Source organism: Ips typographus, linkage group LG8 (genome assembly GCF_016097725.1).
Source record: "Ips typographus isolate SLU linkage group LG8, UJ_Ityp_2.0, whole genome shotgun sequence".
Classification (NCBI taxonomy): Eukaryota; Metazoa; Arthropoda; class Insecta; order Coleoptera; family Curculionidae; genus Ips; species Ips typographus.
This window is the reverse complement of record NC_138429.1, coordinates 1,557,310-1,575,276: the sequence shown is the minus strand read 5'-3', so window position 1 is coordinate 1,575,276 and position 17,967 is coordinate 1,557,310. Positions and strand designations below refer to the sequence as shown.

The following is a 17,967-nucleotide window of genomic DNA, read 5'->3' as shown; positions in this document are numbered from 1 at the left end:
CCATTGTTTTGCTAAAAAGGGCTCGGTTGTTATCTAATTGGCCCATACTTTATGTTTACCGAAGGGTCAGAATTTATGAATAATAGAAAACAAGTCCTTAGATGACTGTCTTCAATTACAGCACTGTTTGTAGTTTGAGATTGAGAACCAGAGTAGAAATAAAACTATCCCACAAAAGGATTTTTTGTAGATTTCAATTTGTTATTTCTGGATTTTAATACATTTCATCCAGTCTCTGCGTGTCTCCGCTTTTTTGTTGCTGCTACTTCTCTTCTGTGTCTTTAAAGATGACAGGTGTTATTATTTGACAGTTTTCAACTTGGTTCCTATGCCAGCTAAAAGATTCGTTAAAACGTCTAAACATAGCCCGTGTGAACCAAGGACGGTAAACAGTAAGGGATTGCAGAAAATTTAAAATGGCGGCCTGGAAAGCCATTTTGTATGTCATTTCTTAAAACTACGTGAAATTTCCTTTAAAATGAGGTGCGCGTCAATATTTTGACAGAAAATTTAAAATGGCGGCCTGGAAAGTCGTTTTGTCTGTCATTTCTTGAAACTACGTAAAATTTCCTTAAAAATGAGGTGCAAGTCAATATTTTGACAGGAAATTCAAAATGGAGGCCTGGAACGCCATTTTGTCTATCATTTCTTGAAACTACGTGAAATTTCCTTTAAAATGAGGTGCAAGTCAATATTTTGACAGAAAATTTAAAATGGCGGCCTGGAACTGTCAAAAAATACAACTTTTTTATTTGTCAAGTTACAGTTGACGTCTCGGTGTCATTTTATGTTAAAATTTCCCGGAAAAGACGCTGGTGCAGTCGGTTTTTTGATATCTCAAAAACTAACAGAGTTAGACCTAAAATTTTACATATTAACCATTTCTTTGCCAGAAACTCGGCCGGATTAAGATTTACATGAAATCTGACTAAAAAATATTTACAGTATAATATGTGATATTACGGTAAAGGAAATTTGACGCCCTCTAGCGGCCAAACGGCGTTATCAATCAACTCGTGTGGGGATATTTTTAGAAAGATTGAAATCTGCTCTATCTTTTGCTTTTCTATGACATTTTGACGTAACTTGTCAAATAAGGAAGTAATTTAGGGTCAAAGCGAGGTGTGTCCCAAAATATGTGATTTTAGGATGAAAGAATTTTGACGCCCTCTAGCGTCCAAACGGTGTCATCAATCAACTCATGTGGGGACATTTTTAGAAAGCTTGAAATCTGCTCTATCTTTTGCTTTCTATGACATTTTGACGTAACTTGTCAAATAAGGGAGTTATTTAGTGTCAAAGCGAGGTGTGTCCCATAATATGTGATTTTAGGGTGAAATAATTTTAACGCCTTCTAGCGTCCAAACGGTGTCATCAATCAACTCATGTGGGGACATTTTTAGAAAGCTTGAAATCTGCTCTATCTTTTGCTTTCTATGACATTTTGACGTAACTTGTCAAATAAGGGAGTTATTTAGTGTCAAAGCGAGGTGTGTCCCATAATATGTGATTTTAGGGTGAAATAATTTTAACGCCTTCTAGCGTCCAAACGGTGTTATCGATCAGCTCATGGGGGGACATTTTTAGAAAGCTTGAAATCTGATCTATCTTTTGCTTTCTATGACATTTTGACGTAACTTGTCAAATAAGGGAGTTATTTAGTGTCAAAGCGAGGTGTGTCCCATAATATGTGATTTTAGGGTGAAATAATTTTGACGCCTTCTAGAGTCCAAACGGTGTTATCGATCAGCTCATGGGGGGACATTTTTAGAAAGCTTGAAATCTGCTCTATCTTTTGCTTTCTATGACATTTTGACGTAACTTGTCAAATAAGGGAGTTATTTAGGGTCAAAGCGAGGTGTGTCCCAAAATATGTGATTTTAGGGTGAAATAATTTTGACGCTTTGACGCCTTCTAGAGTCCAAACGGTGTTATCGATCAGCTCATGGGGGGACATTTTTAGAAAGCTTGAAATCTGCTCTATCTTTTGCTTTCTATGACATTTTGACGTAACTTGTCAAATAAGGGAGTTATTTAGGGTCAAAGCGAGGTGTGTCCCAAAATATGTGATTTTAGGGTGAAATAATTTTGACGCCTTCTAGAGTCCAAACGGTGTCATCAATCAACTCATGTGGGGACATTTTTAGAAAGCTTGAAATCTGCTCTATCTTTTGCTTTCTATGACATTTTGACGTAACTTGTCAAATAAGGGAGTTATTTGGTGTCAAAGCGAGGTGTGTCCCATAATATGTGATTTTAGGGTGAAATAATTTTAACGCCTTCTAGCGTCCAAACGGTGTTATCGATCAGCTCATGGGGGGACATTTTTAGAAAGCTTGAAATCTGATCTATCTTTTGTTTTCTATGACATTTTGACGTAACTTGTCAAATAAGGAAGTAATTTAGGGTCAAAGCGAGGTGTGTCCCAAAATATGTGATTTTAGGATGAAAGAATTTTGACGCCCTCTAGCGTCCAAACGGTGTCATCAATCAACTCATGTGGGGACATTTTTAGAAAGCTTGAAATCTGCTCTATCTTTTGTTTTCTATGACATTTTGACGTAACTTGTCAAATAAGGAAGTAATTTAGGGTCAAAGCGAGGTGCGTCCCAAAATATGTGATTTTAGGGTGAAATAATTTTGACGCCTTCTAGCGTCCAAACGGTGTAATGGATCAGCTCATGGGGGGACATTTTTAGAAAGCTTGAAATCTGCTCTATCTTTTGCTTTCTATGACATTTTGACGTAACTTGTCAAATAAGGAAGTAATTTAGGTTCAAAACGAGGTGTGTCCCAAAATATGTGATTTTAGGATGAAAGAAATTTGACGCCCTCTAGCGGCCAAACGGTGTTATCAATCAACTCATGTGGGGATATTTTTGGAAAGCTTGAAATCTGCTCTATCTTTTGCTTTCTATGACATTTTGACGTAACTTGTCAAATAAGGAAGTAATTTAGGTTCAAAGCGAGGTGTGTCCCAAAATATGTGATTTTAGGATGAAAGAATTTTGACGCTCTCTAGCGTCCAAACGGTGTCATCAATCAGCTCATGGGGGGACATTTTTAGAAAGCTTGAAATCTGCTCTATCTTTTGATTTCTATGACATTTTGACGTAACTTGTCAAATAAGAAAGTAATTTAGGTTCAAAGCGAGGTGTGTCCCAAAATATGTGATTTTATGGTGAAAGAACTTAGGCTTAATCCCATAAGCGTTGTCATACACTAAAACTGTTCCAAAAAGAGTGGTTTTGAGTAGTAAGTGACAGACTTAAACACCCCAGTTATTCCCCAGGTAAATATTTTTTTCCCAGAAGAAGTCCCCTGGACAACATATCCCCAAGAGAAAAATCTTATTTTTTGGGGAAAATTCTTTGATTGCTTTTCTGTAATACACTATTATGTCAACAAAATAAAACACCACAAATAATTTTATATTTTGAATATTATTTTACCTCAATTTACAAAACGTACTACATACTATATTTATGTTGTTTCTTGTCATTAAACCGAGCAAAAGTGAAATGGGTAAAGCAAAAAAAAATATGTGTGTGTATAGAGTGGCACCGGTTGAATTATAGTGGGTCGTTAGTAGGGTCCGTCGTTGTTTAAGGGCGGAATGAAATAAATTTAAGAGAAGCAGGGAAACGGCACAGTAATCCGAACGATCTGATAAGCCACAACGAGAGTATAGTGGGAAACAATTATTAGCACTCTTCCGGTAAGTCATTAAATCACGGAGATAACTCGGCAGTTACCAGCCCGTGTCATCAGATCGACCCCGTTTATTTATGACAAATTGACGCTAATAAGTCGGAATGATTGTTTCAAAATAAAATATTTTGCCAAACTTGGATTAAAGAGCCTTACGTTGGTCATTTAAAAAAAATAAAGTTGATGATGGCTGGCAAAAATGGAAATGTCGGATTTCAAATGTGACAAAAGGTGCAATCACAAAGTGTCAATAAATTTAAATTATCTCATCAAATAAGCTTACAATAAAATCAAAACTTTTTTGAGACGATTGATCTCCAAATTGGGCAACTTTGCCTTCATTTATCCAACTCTGTATCTTTTACCATTTTCGAAATCCCCATACTCAGACACGAATTTGTGGCACCCTGTATATTTTATTAACACTTTTTTTATAGTAATTAAGATATCACCAAGAACTGTTTATTCTTTGATAATTGACCTTAATAGGTGTTATTATTGATGAAATAATAGCTTTTTTTCTTATCCACGTCACATGACTTTCTGGTTTATTTGCTGGAAAAACTATGATTATTTTATCAACATAAAAGTAATACAGTAATACGCACTTGAAAAATATTTCCATGAGTTTAAAAACTTGGTTTTTCTAAGCTTTTTAATAAGTCGGGGTTTCTTTCGGGATTGCTCTTGGTTCACAATCTGGCACTACGAAGCTCGGCTTTTCCTACAAAACTGACAAAACTCAGGAACAACACAAATATGCAACTTTAACTTTACTTTTAATACCTTTTTGTCGCAAATTCAAACAGCGCAAAACGACTCGAACGATATTGAAACACAACAATGACAACTAGTAATTAGTCGTTTTCTTTCGGATCTAAACAGGATATAATCCAAAGGTCACGTGACCTCAGTATAATTTTGTAATCCTGGGGTCATGTGATTTTTAGAAAAAATAAAGTGTCTCCCTCCGGCGGCGGATTCGGCGAAACGTCAAATTTTGTGTTTTCATGGCCTCCCATTTAAAATGGAGATCTAGTTTTCTACGGTAATAATTCACACATTTTTTTTATACCTATAATATACTTACACTACATTTTTGTAGTTTTAGCTAAATATATTCAAATAAAAATAACTGTGGCCGCAGAACCGCAAAGTAGAAAGTTTGCCATCCATAATTGCCATTCGCTTGACCACCTTTGAATGGGGCCTTCCGTTCTGAGAGTTTGCCTTCACCTTCTACCCCCACACGGTGATTGATTAAACTTCGTCTTGATGTATGGTTCGTATTGAAAATGCACAAAATCGACCATTTATTTTCCTCAAAACGACGTTATATACGCATTCGAGGGTCGGTCGTCATCCATTTCAATTGTCATAAGTCCAAAAACTGTTTTAGAATCTACCTTTGTAACGGCCAAAGTAAACTCTGGATTATCTTCAATCTAGAAGTGTTTTTCTCTCATTTTCATTCACTCTCCGTTATAAAGAATTAATAGAGGAGTAGGTATGTCAACCCTCGCCTCTGTTTATCGAAAATCTCGTTTCAAATTAGTCTTTCATCTCGTTTTTCCCTAATTGTGCGTGTATACGATGCATGTTGCAAACCCCGATTACAATATTACTTTCATGCTAAAAGTATAAAAATTTGTAACAGCAAATTCCTTTAATTGAATTGAAAGCTCCCCCTCACTTGTAAAGAAACCTAGCAAAGTCCAAATTGGTATAAAATACTTAGTAGTAGAACGAAGGCCCATAAATCGATCGATAATCTTCTCTTTCGCAGCTTAGTTCGCATTTTAATCCGAATAGCACAGGAAACTAATGACAAGAGTCGACTTACAAAGACTTTAATTAAGACGGGGCCGAGATAAGGCGACCGGGTAAAAAATACGAGCGGCAATCGTACATATGCCAGGCTTTTCCAGATGAGAGGGGGGCCCCAACCACTTTCCACAGATATCAGAGAGAGACAGCGAACTGGGAGAGAGATTGGAAGACCCTCAGTTCAGAAAATTGCTATCATTACACTCTGCTTTCCTCGTATAATGAATGTCCTCTTCCGAAATGACTCGGTTTGTGTAATGGCGGTTTTAATTACGCAAATAGTTTGCTTTCGTCGAAATTGGCCTCTGCCTCATATTTACGACAGACTACTCATCACGAATCACTCGTATAATTAAGTTTTTGTTCAAAACTTGCTCTCAGAAAGATTTTTACTATATTTTTCTATCAAAAGTTTACGCAAGTCCAGATTTGCATAAATCGCGTATAGCTTGTGATTGGTCAAAAAAAAAACAGCAAGCTAAAAGCTGTTTTTCTTGACCAATCACAAACTAGCCACTCTGCTTTGATTTTTGACAGTTTTCAAGATATGGCGTCCATAAAAAATGACAGTTCACGTCACAGTTCAGTAAAAAATTCATAGGTGTCAAAAATGGAGTTTTTTATTTCTGAAAGTCCACCGTTGTACGGAAAAGTGTTATATTTAATTAAAGTAGCGTTTCTCTGAGGGGCATACATGATTGGAAATTTTACACTGCCAACTCAAACCGTTTTCGAGATATTGAGAAAAATGTCCGAAAAGAGGTAATCAAGTTTGACGCCCATGTTCCAATCAATCAAAATTTTGTCCAAATGTAGATTTTTCTTGGCCTACTATATTGACCGCCGCCATATTGGATTTAAACTTGTCAAGGTGGCCATTTTAACTAATTTTGACATGCAGAACACCAATCTGGTGTCCGTTTTGCTGTAACTGTCGCCTATTTGTTACTGACTTTGAAATTAGAGCATTTTTGAATGTTTTCAACGTTAACTCTTTAAATGGATGTGTAAAACTTCACTTTTAGTACTCTAACATTATAAATTCGTTAAAGGCCACTTTTACAGTTTTCAGTTAAATTTAACAGAATAGTTCAGTTTTAACTATAATAGATGTCAATAAGGTTGATTTAATATTTTCATCAATATTTGTAATAATAGTAAACTCCGTTAACAGAGTGTTTTGTTTCAAAGTAACCTAATCCTTATTGACGTTTGTAAAAGAATGTAACTATCAATTTTGAAGTGCAGATACATATTTTAGTTAACAACAAGTTTAACGGAACTGTGTAAAACTGACTTTTAAACACTTTTTTAAGGCGAGAATTGAAAATTAAACCAATTCCATTTGGTAGCTTGATTAGTAACATTTTGACAGTTATGACGTTAAACTCTTTGTTTAAGACGCAGTTTGGTTTGCCAAGTGTTAAAATACGTTTCGTAAAAGTGTAAAACAGCAAAACATACTTAAAAATTTGATGATTGGATGCCATTTTGCCATAATGTTATGTACCAACAGTCAAACTTACTTAAATAAATCAATTTTTAACTTTTAACTAATCTAATACAAATTTTACATTTTAAACTCAGTTACAGTTTAAATTGACCCTTAAACAGATATACAGGGTGATTCCAAAGTTGGGGCTTTCCTTCCACCTGCGAATAGGGCTCCAAAAAATAAGGTTTAAGGTTAAATACAATTTTTTCGAAATGTGAACAATAACGAAGATACAGGGTGTCACAGTTTTACTGAAAAAACGAAAATAAAAAATAACTTTAACTTAATTTTAACTAACTGACAGGTTATTTCCTATCAACACACATTAAATTTTTTTTTTTTCTAACTTTTTTAATTTTTGAGATATTTCAACTCGAAAATTGTGTTACTTTTTGTGAGTTTGCAGCGTTGTTGCTAAGTTTGAAGCTGTAATTTGCACTCCAATCTAGATTTTTTATATATCAATAGAAAGAGGATGAAAAATGTTACAAAATGACGGTTGTGCGAATTTTCTAACTTTTTCAGTTTTTGAGAAATTTCAATTCGAAAATTGTGTCACTTTTTGTGAGTTTGCAGCGTTGTTGCTAAGTTTGAAACCTTGTGAAGCTGTAATTTGCACTCCACTCTAGATTTTTTATATATCAATAGAAAGGGGATGAAAAATGTTACAAAATGACGGTTGTGCGAATTTTCTAACTTTTTCAGTTTTTGAGAAATTTCAATTCGAAAATTGTGTCACTTTTTGTGTGTTTGCAGCGTTGTTGCTAAGTTTGAAACCTTGTGAAGCTGTAATTTGCACTCCACTCTAGATTTTTTATATATCAATAGAAAGGGGATGAAAAATGTTACAAAATGACGGTTGAGCGAATTTTCTAACATTTTCAGTTTTTGAGAAATTTCAACTCGAAAATTGTGTCACTTTTTGTGAGTTGGAAGAGTTGTTGCTAAGTTTGAAGCCTTGTGAAGCTGTAATTTGCACTCCAATCTAGATTTTGTATATATCAATAGAAAGAGGATGAAAAATGTTACAAAATGACGGTTGTGCGAATTTTCTAACTTTTTCAGTTTTTGAGAAATTTCAATTCGAAAATTGTGTAACTTTTTGTGAGTTTGCAGCGTTGTTGCTAGGTTTGAAGCCTTGTGAAGCTGTAATTTTCCCTCCAATCTATATTTTCTATATGACATTGGGAAGAAGATAAAAAATGCCACAATATGGCGTTTAAACAAACTGTCTAGCTTTTTCAGTTTTTGAGATACATGAATTTAAAAATTGTGTCACTTCTTGTGAGTTGAAAGAGTCGTTACCGGGATTAAACCCTTGTGACGCTGTAATTTGCACTCAAATGGAAAAATGATGCAAAATGCTATGTCTCAATGGTAAGTTCTGTTAAAACAATGATACGTTTTAAGGTAAATTCGACTTTATTGGTATGATTTTTCAAATATTACCTTTTCAAAGAATTATTCCCTTTTTTTTTGGCAAAAAATTAATTTACCAATTGTGAAGCTAACTAGTGTAAATCAACCGTTAAAACATAACCACTTATCAAAAAGAATGAACAAACCACCACAGTAACAATATGACGTCATTTGACAGTTGACTTTGAATGACGTTTTGGCATGTCACAAGGTTTAGTGCAAAACCAGTGTATTGCTACACTGCTTCAATGACATTTGATAGAGCACAGGATAGAGATACATTCGTTTTGCACTAAACATGCCAATCGAAAACGCCATTAGATAATTGAAAAAAATCAAGCAAATGAGTTTTGATGACTTTTTGTTGATCAGTGTATCACACACGGAGGGGCATCGAAGCGAACGCTCTGTTACTTCATTAATTTATTGACTGGCAATCGAAAACTCTTGAACCATTACGAAAATTGTACATGTCAGTGTCATGTGGAACGCGATTAACACCCAAACATTACTTTTAATTATATTATTGCTTACCTAGCTTCGATCAGGTAAGTTTTTTTAGAACTACTTGGAAAAACATTAGCTAAACCCTTAAAAGGCTTCCTCTCCCCCACCTTGAAAAGTGGTGGTGATTTATTATTTATTATTCCCGAATTATTTTGTATAAAATGCGGATGGTAACGGATCCCGTAGACCGGCTGGCAGTCATTAATTTGTTAGGCGGTAATGGTCCGACGAAAATATAAACCGAAACAAAATTAATATGTGTGCAAGCTCGTATCGAAGATACAAAAGCGTGATAAATAACCCCCGGGCACAGGTGTCTAAGTATGGTTCCTGTTTTCCCCCTTTTATGGGTTGCCTTGCCTTTTTTCCTCCAAATGATTAGTGGTTGTATATACTACCTGCAGAAATTGTAAACAACACTTAAAAGTGTTTTCTCATTAGTTTTTTATCTTTAATTTGATTTTTTTTGACACTGTCATACAACTATTGTAGTTTTTTACTGGATGGCTATGATAAAATTCAATCTTTAAAGAAACTAAACCAAAATCCATAATTTATTAACTGATAGTGACATTTGACACTGTTGCTTCAACATACAGGTGTGGTAAATCCAAAAGCGACTATAGGAAAACCGTGTAACGGACAGAGAAACGTAGGTAATTGCATCCGCGGGAGAAAGACAGAAAACGAAAAAAAAAAATCAAGTAGGCCATATTTTTAGCGCGCTGTTGCCAAACGCCGTAAAGTAAGTTTGTCGAAGGTATTGAATACTTACGGCGTTTGGCAACAGCGCGCTAAAAATATGGCCTACTTGATATTTTTTTCGTTTTCTGTCTTTCTCCCGCGCATGCAATTACCTACGTTTCTCTGTCCGTTACACGGTTTTCCTATGGTCGCTTTTGGATCTACCACACCTGTATAACAATTGTAATCATAAAACATCATTTCCAACACTGTTAAAACTAAACTGATTTAATAATCGGAACTTTACCAGTCAATTTCCATAATTTTGAAATAAGTTTTACTGCTTGAATCTTGATAATTGACTTCATGATTTCATGAAAGATAACTTAATATTGAAAATTTTGCCAGTTAAGCCAATTTTCAAACCTTTTTCAATTCACATTTATATCACAAAAAAGAGGGGATTAAGACGGTTCTTGTAAGTAGTTCAACATTCTGAGACCTTAAAAATAACCAACAACATTTGAAATTTGACTTGTCTAACTGTAAACCAACAGGAAAAGTACATTCAAAATGTTTTTGGCCAATAACTTACGAAGCATCCGAGAAAACTACAAGAATTAAAAATTTTTCAGAACGAAACGTTATATCAGTATACAGGATGTCCGGATTTATTTTGCTTTGTCAGGAAAACCCCATTTCCTGGATAATTAGGAAAAAACTAGTAATCATGTCTAGAGGTTGATTTTTGAGAAAAGACGAATGACATATTTATGATGTATTTCGATATCTTGCCAGTTTGCGGCGCTAGATGGCGTTTTTCAAATTTGGCTTTTAGAGGCTATCTCCGAGAAGATGGGAATGACGTAGTAATGTGTGTTTCGTCCTAGGAGCTGCCTTTTGGAATCATCACTAAAGTTTGGCAGCCCCTTGCCTTATACACACGTCAGTATGCGACGTGGAACTGATCTACTGTCTTGGAATGACTGAAGAGAACTGTATTGCTGGTTGCATATTTGTGAGAGACCCACACGCCCATTTTGAAAACTCCTCACAACTTTTTTGTTTATTAAAATATCGGAGTGAAACGAAAACATTCTTAAGGCACTTTTTTGATGTGAATCCAGCGGCGTGCTTGGTTTTTTGCTAATGTCTTCCGTTTTCGCAAAAATTTACCTATCTTTATTATTTTAAATTGAAATGACAGTTGGCTACAACATTAATAAAATATACATTTTATGCCGTTTACTACAATGAAGAGTTAATCTTAAAAATAACTGAGATATTACACTTTTTTGTTTTTATTCAAGTTGGCTTTGACTCAGGTTTTCAGTTGTCAAAAGTGACGTTTATTTATTTCTTGTTTGGAGTGCCTTTAAAATGTTTTTGTGGTCGAAATTTGAAAAACGCCATCTAGTGCCGCAAAATGACAATCCATATCAAAATATGGTTTTTGTTATTAATACCAAAATTGAGCTCTAGACAGCATCTAGTGGGTTTTCTGGCAAAACACATTAAATCCGAACACCCTGTACATGCAACGTTGCCAATTGTAAAACTCTTGCAAATACTTTATTAGACATTGTTTATTTCGGGCAGTGTATGAAGGAAACATCAAGTCGGTGTCGATCCGCTGAACGAATTATAATTTATGATGTACAGTCTGATGTCGGCTAACACTCACACACAGGCTACCCCCCAAAGGTGCGCACAGTAGTAGGCCCTTCGAGGGTGCTGTTTAATTACCAATCATAAACAGGAATTCCAATATCGGCCGGAGTCGTTCCGTCAAATACGACTTTTCGTTCGTTTATCATCATCATCGGAACGGGAGAGAAATTCATTTCTGTTTGAAATCATTTTTATATCGACGCAATCTAAGCCTACTATACACTTTTCAGAACAGCTCTAGTACGTCATCATGTCACTTGTCACTGTCAAACAAATTTTGGACACTTATTAATCCAAATATTGGAAAGTAACTCAGGGTCAATAAGCTACTTCGGAAATGAACCCTCCAAGTCACTTAAACGAAAGACTTTTTGGGTCATTTCACACCCCCTAATGACGCGCGCCAATGGTTTCGTGTTACACTGTCAACACCGTGTAGAACGTTTTGTTTTTGGGCGATTTAATAGTCTCGGACAGGTTTCCTTGTTTACTACCCTTGGGGGGGGTCATTTGACACGTATATCGATATGATGATGCATTTGGGGGTGTCTCTGTGATATTATTTCGTGTGATTTAATACGTTTCCTGGACAATTTGTCGCCTAAAGATCCAGAAATATACACTTTAACACATTATGATTGATAAAAATCAGTAATACTGTAATGTTTAAATTAAATCAGCACAACAACATAACCATAGTTTTTACAGCAAATAAACCAGAAAGTCATGTGACGTGGATTTCATCAATAATACCACCTATTAAGGTCAATTATCAAATAATCAACAGTTCTTGGTGGTATCTTAATTACTATAAAAAAAAGTGTTAATAATCTCGAAAATGGTAAAAAATTGTGTCACTTTCTGTGAGTTTGCAGCGTTGTTGCTAGGTTTGAAGCCTTGTGAAGCTGTAATTTGCACTCCAATCTAGATTTTTTTATATATCATTAGAAAGAGGATGAAAAATGTTACAAAATGTCGGTTGGGCGAATTTTCTAACTTTTTCAGTTTTTGAGAAATTTTAATTCGAAAATTGTGTCACTTTTTGTGAGTTTGCAGCGTTGTTGCCAGGTTTGAAGTCTTGTGAAGCTGTAATTTTCACTCCAACCTACATTTTCTATATGTCATTGGGAAGAAGATAGAAAATGCCACAACATGGCGTTTGAACAAGATTTTTTCAGATATTTTAATTCAAAAATTGTGTCACAAAAGCCCAACTTTGGAATCGCCCTGTATAAATAAAATGCGTAAATTATTACCGTAGAAAACTAGATCTTCATTTTAAATGGGAGGCCATGAAAACACAAAATTTGACGTTTCGCCGAATCCGCCGCCGGAGGGAGACACTTTAGTTTTTCTAAAAATCACATGACCCCATAATCACAAAATTATACAGAGGTCACGTGACCTTTGGATCATATCGTGTTTAGATCCGAAGGAAAACGACCAATTACTAGTTGTCATTGTTGAGTTTCAATATCGTTCGAGTCGTTTTGCGCTGTTTGAATTTGCGACAAAAAGGTATTAAAAGTAAAGTTAAAGTTGCATATTTGTGTTGTTCCTGAGTTTTGTCAGTTTTGTAGGAAAAGCCGAGCGTTGTAGTGCCAGATTGTGAACCAAGAGCAATTCCTAGCAGGTCCTAATCCCGAAAGATATCCCGACTTATTAAAAAGCTTAGAAAAACCAAGTTTTTAAACTCATGGAAATATTTTTCAAGTACGTATTAATGTATTATGTTGATAAAATAACTTATAATAATAAGAATATATAATTCATATTACCTATGTGTACAAAATAATATTTCCGCGAGGGGGCGTTTTGCATGGCACACTAGATATGTTGTGAAAACAAATTAAGCAAAACATATCAAGTGTGCCATGCAAAACGCCCTCTCGCGGAAAAATGACCGTAATAGTCCGATCTGTCAAAACGTTCCATTGACATGTAAATCTAGATTTATAATGTTACTATGATTATTACTAAAACTGTCAGGAATAATATATCCAAAATTCACAGTCCTACTCTGTCTTCTTCCCTGATTTTCCCAAGGCGTTCTTTAGTTTCTAATGTTCTCTATTTTTTTAATTTATGGATATCATTAGGTTATAGTTAGGTTAGGTTAGGCCACTATTGCTTCTCTTATACTAAAGCAATCTCGTATACCGTTTATTGGTCAATAACTTACTACGTCACATTGATTGGCTTTCAAAAAAAATACGTCGATTATTATTTTATTTCTTCTTCACAAAAATAATTCAAATTTCAACTGGAAACAACTCGAGGAACCTGTCAACAAAACGCCAAAAAAACCAAAATTAATAAATCCACGAATTTGAGGAATTGTTAAAGAAGACATTTTTGTCTCACTCAGTTTACAATTAGTAGAAAAGAAACGAAAATTATAATGTCACTGTCACTAGACTTTACTAAATTTGATAAACCAAAACGATCAGAGATCCAAGTTGTGCAATATAGCGGCGTATCGAAAGCGAAATATTCCGCACGAACGACTTTTCCGAGCGACTTTTTGGGGATTTAGGAGAGAGATAATTAAAATCCCCGGTCCGTTCGTCGATAATAATAATAAGAAAGAACTACTCGAAAGCTGTGGCGAATAATCTAACGTAATACGGTGCAACATCGGGTGTATATAGAGATTGCCGGAGCCCGTTTAATGCGATTTGATTTGACAGTAATCCGGTTATCGGGTCCGCCACCCTACAGGGTGCGATTCAATTATATTAAATAGCATATGCCTACGATCCTTTGGGAACAACAGAGAGAGAGAGTGCATCAATTTAAAAATAATTATTCTAATTTATTATTGAGTTGAACATTTTCCGCGAGGAGTACGGGAGATAAATCAGTCTTTAGAGAGTGTAGTCATACTAGTATTTTTCCCCTAAAAATGTGTTATCCGTGATCTAAAGCGTTCACTGAGTAGTCAGTTTATTTCCCCAAAAGCAATTTGATTGATTCATTTTTAATGGAAAAGCAACATGTCTCGTTCCCACGTGTTATTAATTTATACCGTCGTTTAAGGCTATTGATTTTCATACCTATTATTATTTACGGCAATTACTTCTTTTTAGAAAAAAATTAAGTAAATCTCTCTCTTTTAAGTCAAAAAAAGCTGCAGCTTTCAGCTTTATTTGAACGAACTTTTTGAAAGTCTTTATGGTGATCAGCAGGGCAGATCACCTTTAGTAGTTCTTTTCTTTGTCTGTGTGTTGGATACTCTTCTGCTGCCCAAAAATCAGTAAAAATCAATCAGTTGCCTGATCAGGACAAACTCTCCGAACTTCTTCTTTTTGAAGTATAATATACAGGATGTTCTTTTTAAAATAAGCAGATTTGGTAAACAAACAGGAAGACAAGATGTAACAACTTTTAGGATCATATTACCTAATATTTGACTTGATTAATTATTTTTTCCATTTTGTTATACTGGAAAATTTGCATGGTAAAGTTTGACCTAAAGAAAATCGTGAATAGATTATACAACTTGATTGTTTTAAAAGCTATTTAATTACCAAGACCATCAACTTATTGCTCTTCAAAAGTGACATAATGACGGTAAAAGCGTCAATAGCACCCCTACATTGAACAATCCACCCTCACAGTTTACTTATTCAATAGCCGGAGAAATATAGATATTGATTGAAATAAAACTAATATTTGCGCGGGTAATCTACCCGGTAATTTGCAAGGCAAATCGAGCAAGCCTGTCGTCTGCAGGCCTCAAACTTTAGAGGTATTAAAAAACGTACAGTTTCTGAAATTCCGTCGATATTTCGTCAAATGCATATAAAAGAAAATTTGAATAAATCCCCCTTCGTAGTGGGCGCCAAGTCCCTCGGGCGTGCTCTAATAAAATGCACGTTTAATAGTGTAAATTGAATCGAAAATCAAGGCTATGACTCGATGATGAGGACCGACAGTGGTGACCTCAAATCCCTGCTAAGGGCTGATTCCCACCCCCCTCTTTTTGCCAACTTTCGAGGGGTGAAAAGCCTCTCTAGGGAGACCGAGGCTGCGCTCGCCTGTTTACATCCACTATCGCAATACTTGTATATAATGCGACAGTTGATGAGCGCAGCAATATGCTTTCGATATTTAATCGGGCCTGCAAGCTCTAATTTAATAAGTTATAAAAAGCAATTTAGGGTTTACGGCCCTTTTTTCATTATATTAAATTAACGGGTTAAAACCATAGATACTGGGGGAGAAAACAACAAAAGTTTTCATCTTCAATACAGAAAAACTCAAAAATATAGCCTGATGATTCTTAAAAGTTGATCATCACGTGATTACGGAAACTTGTGAGCTCCTTTGTCACGTGATGTAAACTTTCGACTGTACTTAGAACGACGTCATACATTTTAAAATGACGGAAACTTCCTAGGGGAAGTCGGAGTAACGTCACATTGAAATTTACTCATGTCTTAGGTGGGTTAGCTTTTAAAATTTTGTTGAACGTTTTGTAACATTAAGCACACAGCAAAATACAGGCTGTCTCAAACATTTGTGCAACAAACCAAACTTACAAATTTTTAAATAAGTGGACTATGAAGGCGTAGAAGGGCCACAGACGTTATTTTTCTTAAATTTTTACTTCAAACTAAGAAATTAGTTGCAATGTTGTCAAACTGACAAATTCTACAATTTCTTTAAAGTGTGTTTGCTTGCAATGTTGCCAAATTAACAAACTCTCCTAATTTAGATCGAAGATTATTTGCAATGTTGCCTAACTGACAAAATTTGGTAATTTGGTTCAAAAGTGTCCTTGCAATGTTATCAAACTAACAAATTCTACAATTTTGGTTCGAAGAGTGTTTGTAATGTAACCAAACTGACTAATTTCTTTCAAGTGTGTTTGCAATGTAGCCAAAGTTAACAAATTTTACTAATTTGCTTCGAAGAATGTTTGCAATGTTGCCAAACTGAAAATTTTTGTCTAATTTGGTTGTGGCCCTTCTACGCCTTCGTAGATGACCATACTTTTATTATTATTTGGAGTGTAGGTTAACTTCTATGAATGATGTTAAATGTCTGTATTAATATTCAACTGTTCTCACTCAAATATCCAACAAAAACTTGGTCATTCTTGTAGATATAGTCAGAAAATTGTAAAAATGTTTGAATCAGTCCAGTAAATGTGTTCGAAATCCCCGATTTCCAGTCGGACGGTTCAGTGCCGCCGCCACCGTTACCGCCCCCCCCAAAAACCGGAAAGGAGCGTATGTATATGCATGAGATGTGCATTGACGCCCGTTCCGCACCATCGGCGGCAGCGCCGCGACGCCGGAAGTCCATCTAATGTATCCGCAAGACCCCCTCCATTATTTGGGGTGCAACGTCATCGTCGTTGCATTCTGATGGTATAACAAACCTATAGCCCATATAAAAATACAAATCACGTAAAAAAATAGTTATTTCTGAAAACAGTGGATAACAATAAATATCTCAAAAAGTGGACGTTAGTATACTTTTCACACACACACACAATTTCTCGGTTTTAAAGGTGTCCAATCCATAAAAGGGAGAAAATTCAACAAATACTTTGCTAATACTGAAGAGGGTTTGGGAAAGCGACGCCGCCGTCTCCATGGAGATGGGTTGCCCAGGCGACGTCATCTCCACGGACGCCGAACTGGTAGCGACAGTTTGCCAGTGCCCCCAAGTCGGGGGAGTTCCAAAACAAAATGGGGGAAATTTGTATTTGACGTGTTTTACCTTCAATATTTAATAGCAACAACTCAAAAGTTTTAGCTTGTAATTTTTTTTAACTTGCAATTATGATTCTCTACTTATATTGCTTCATTGTAATGTGTTTGTAAAAAATGGCCGGACTGGGCTTCTGATTTAGTACTGTGGGACCAGTCGAAAAAGTTAATGTGATTAAGATTATTGAAATTTGCTTACAACAAATCACCACAAACAATCAGATTTGCCGTAAAAAAGTTAGAGTGATGGTAAGCAAAAACAGTCTATAATGATATTTAAACAAATGTTAAAACGATTACAAGGGCTGGTTTAAGGGCACTTATAAGAGCTATTTTTTTATGTCAGAAATTCACGATTTTAGCTATAAATAAGTTTGCAAACATTATTTCTATAATGGGGTCATCAACCAATTTTTTTTTATTTTGCTAATCGATAGCGTTTCAAAAAATATTTAACACGTATTTTTTGTTTTCGGCTTTAGAAGCATTTAATCCTAAGAAAAATGACAATAAAAATTTTATTTGCTTGTTTCACCCTATATACGTTGTATCCCGTTTGACGTCATAAGGGGACTAGTTTTTGACGTAAAACGGTGTTTGCTGTTTATTTTCAGCTTATCCTCGAGCGAAATGGAGTATATGAACGTACGTCGGATATTCAAAGACAATGAAAGCACTGAAAACTGACACTAGTGACAGTTGACACAGTTCTCTCTTTCTCTCTCAGATTTCCTTCCTTCAAATGAAATGCACAATGTGCTTATGAATGTAGAATTCCACCTACGTTAGCATATTGAATTGTCCCATACATACGTCACGCACAGGGGAGTGCCAAGCTCAATTCAGTATTTAATCAGTTTTTTATAAAAAAAACTAGTGGCGTAAAGTTTAAAATTATCAGTTAAAACAAATTTTTAAACAGGAAACTTT

At 35.3% G+C, this 17,967-nt stretch overlaps 1 protein-coding gene and 2 long non-coding RNA genes across 5 annotated transcripts in view; 1 reads left to right on the top strand and 2 right to left on the bottom strand.

The window, feature by feature from the left end:
* LOC145733265 (uncharacterized) overlaps positions 1-17,967 on the bottom strand; it is a 131,200-nt gene that overhangs the window by 43,960 nt on the left and 69,273 nt on the right. The window lies entirely within an intron of this gene.
* LOC145732964 (uncharacterized) lies at positions 3,449-4,547 on the bottom strand. Its single transcript, XR_014179097.1, has 3 exons — positions 4,498-4,547; positions 4,320-4,435; positions 3,449-4,266 (listed from the first exon to the last, which is right to left on the bottom strand). It is a non-coding gene; the product is annotated as an uncharacterized LOC145732964 (long non-coding RNA).
* On the top strand, positions 12,761-16,786 carry LOC145733296 (uncharacterized). Its single transcript, XR_014179180.1, has 3 exons — positions 12,761-12,832; positions 12,895-13,027; positions 16,494-16,786. It is a non-coding gene; the product is annotated as an uncharacterized LOC145733296 (long non-coding RNA).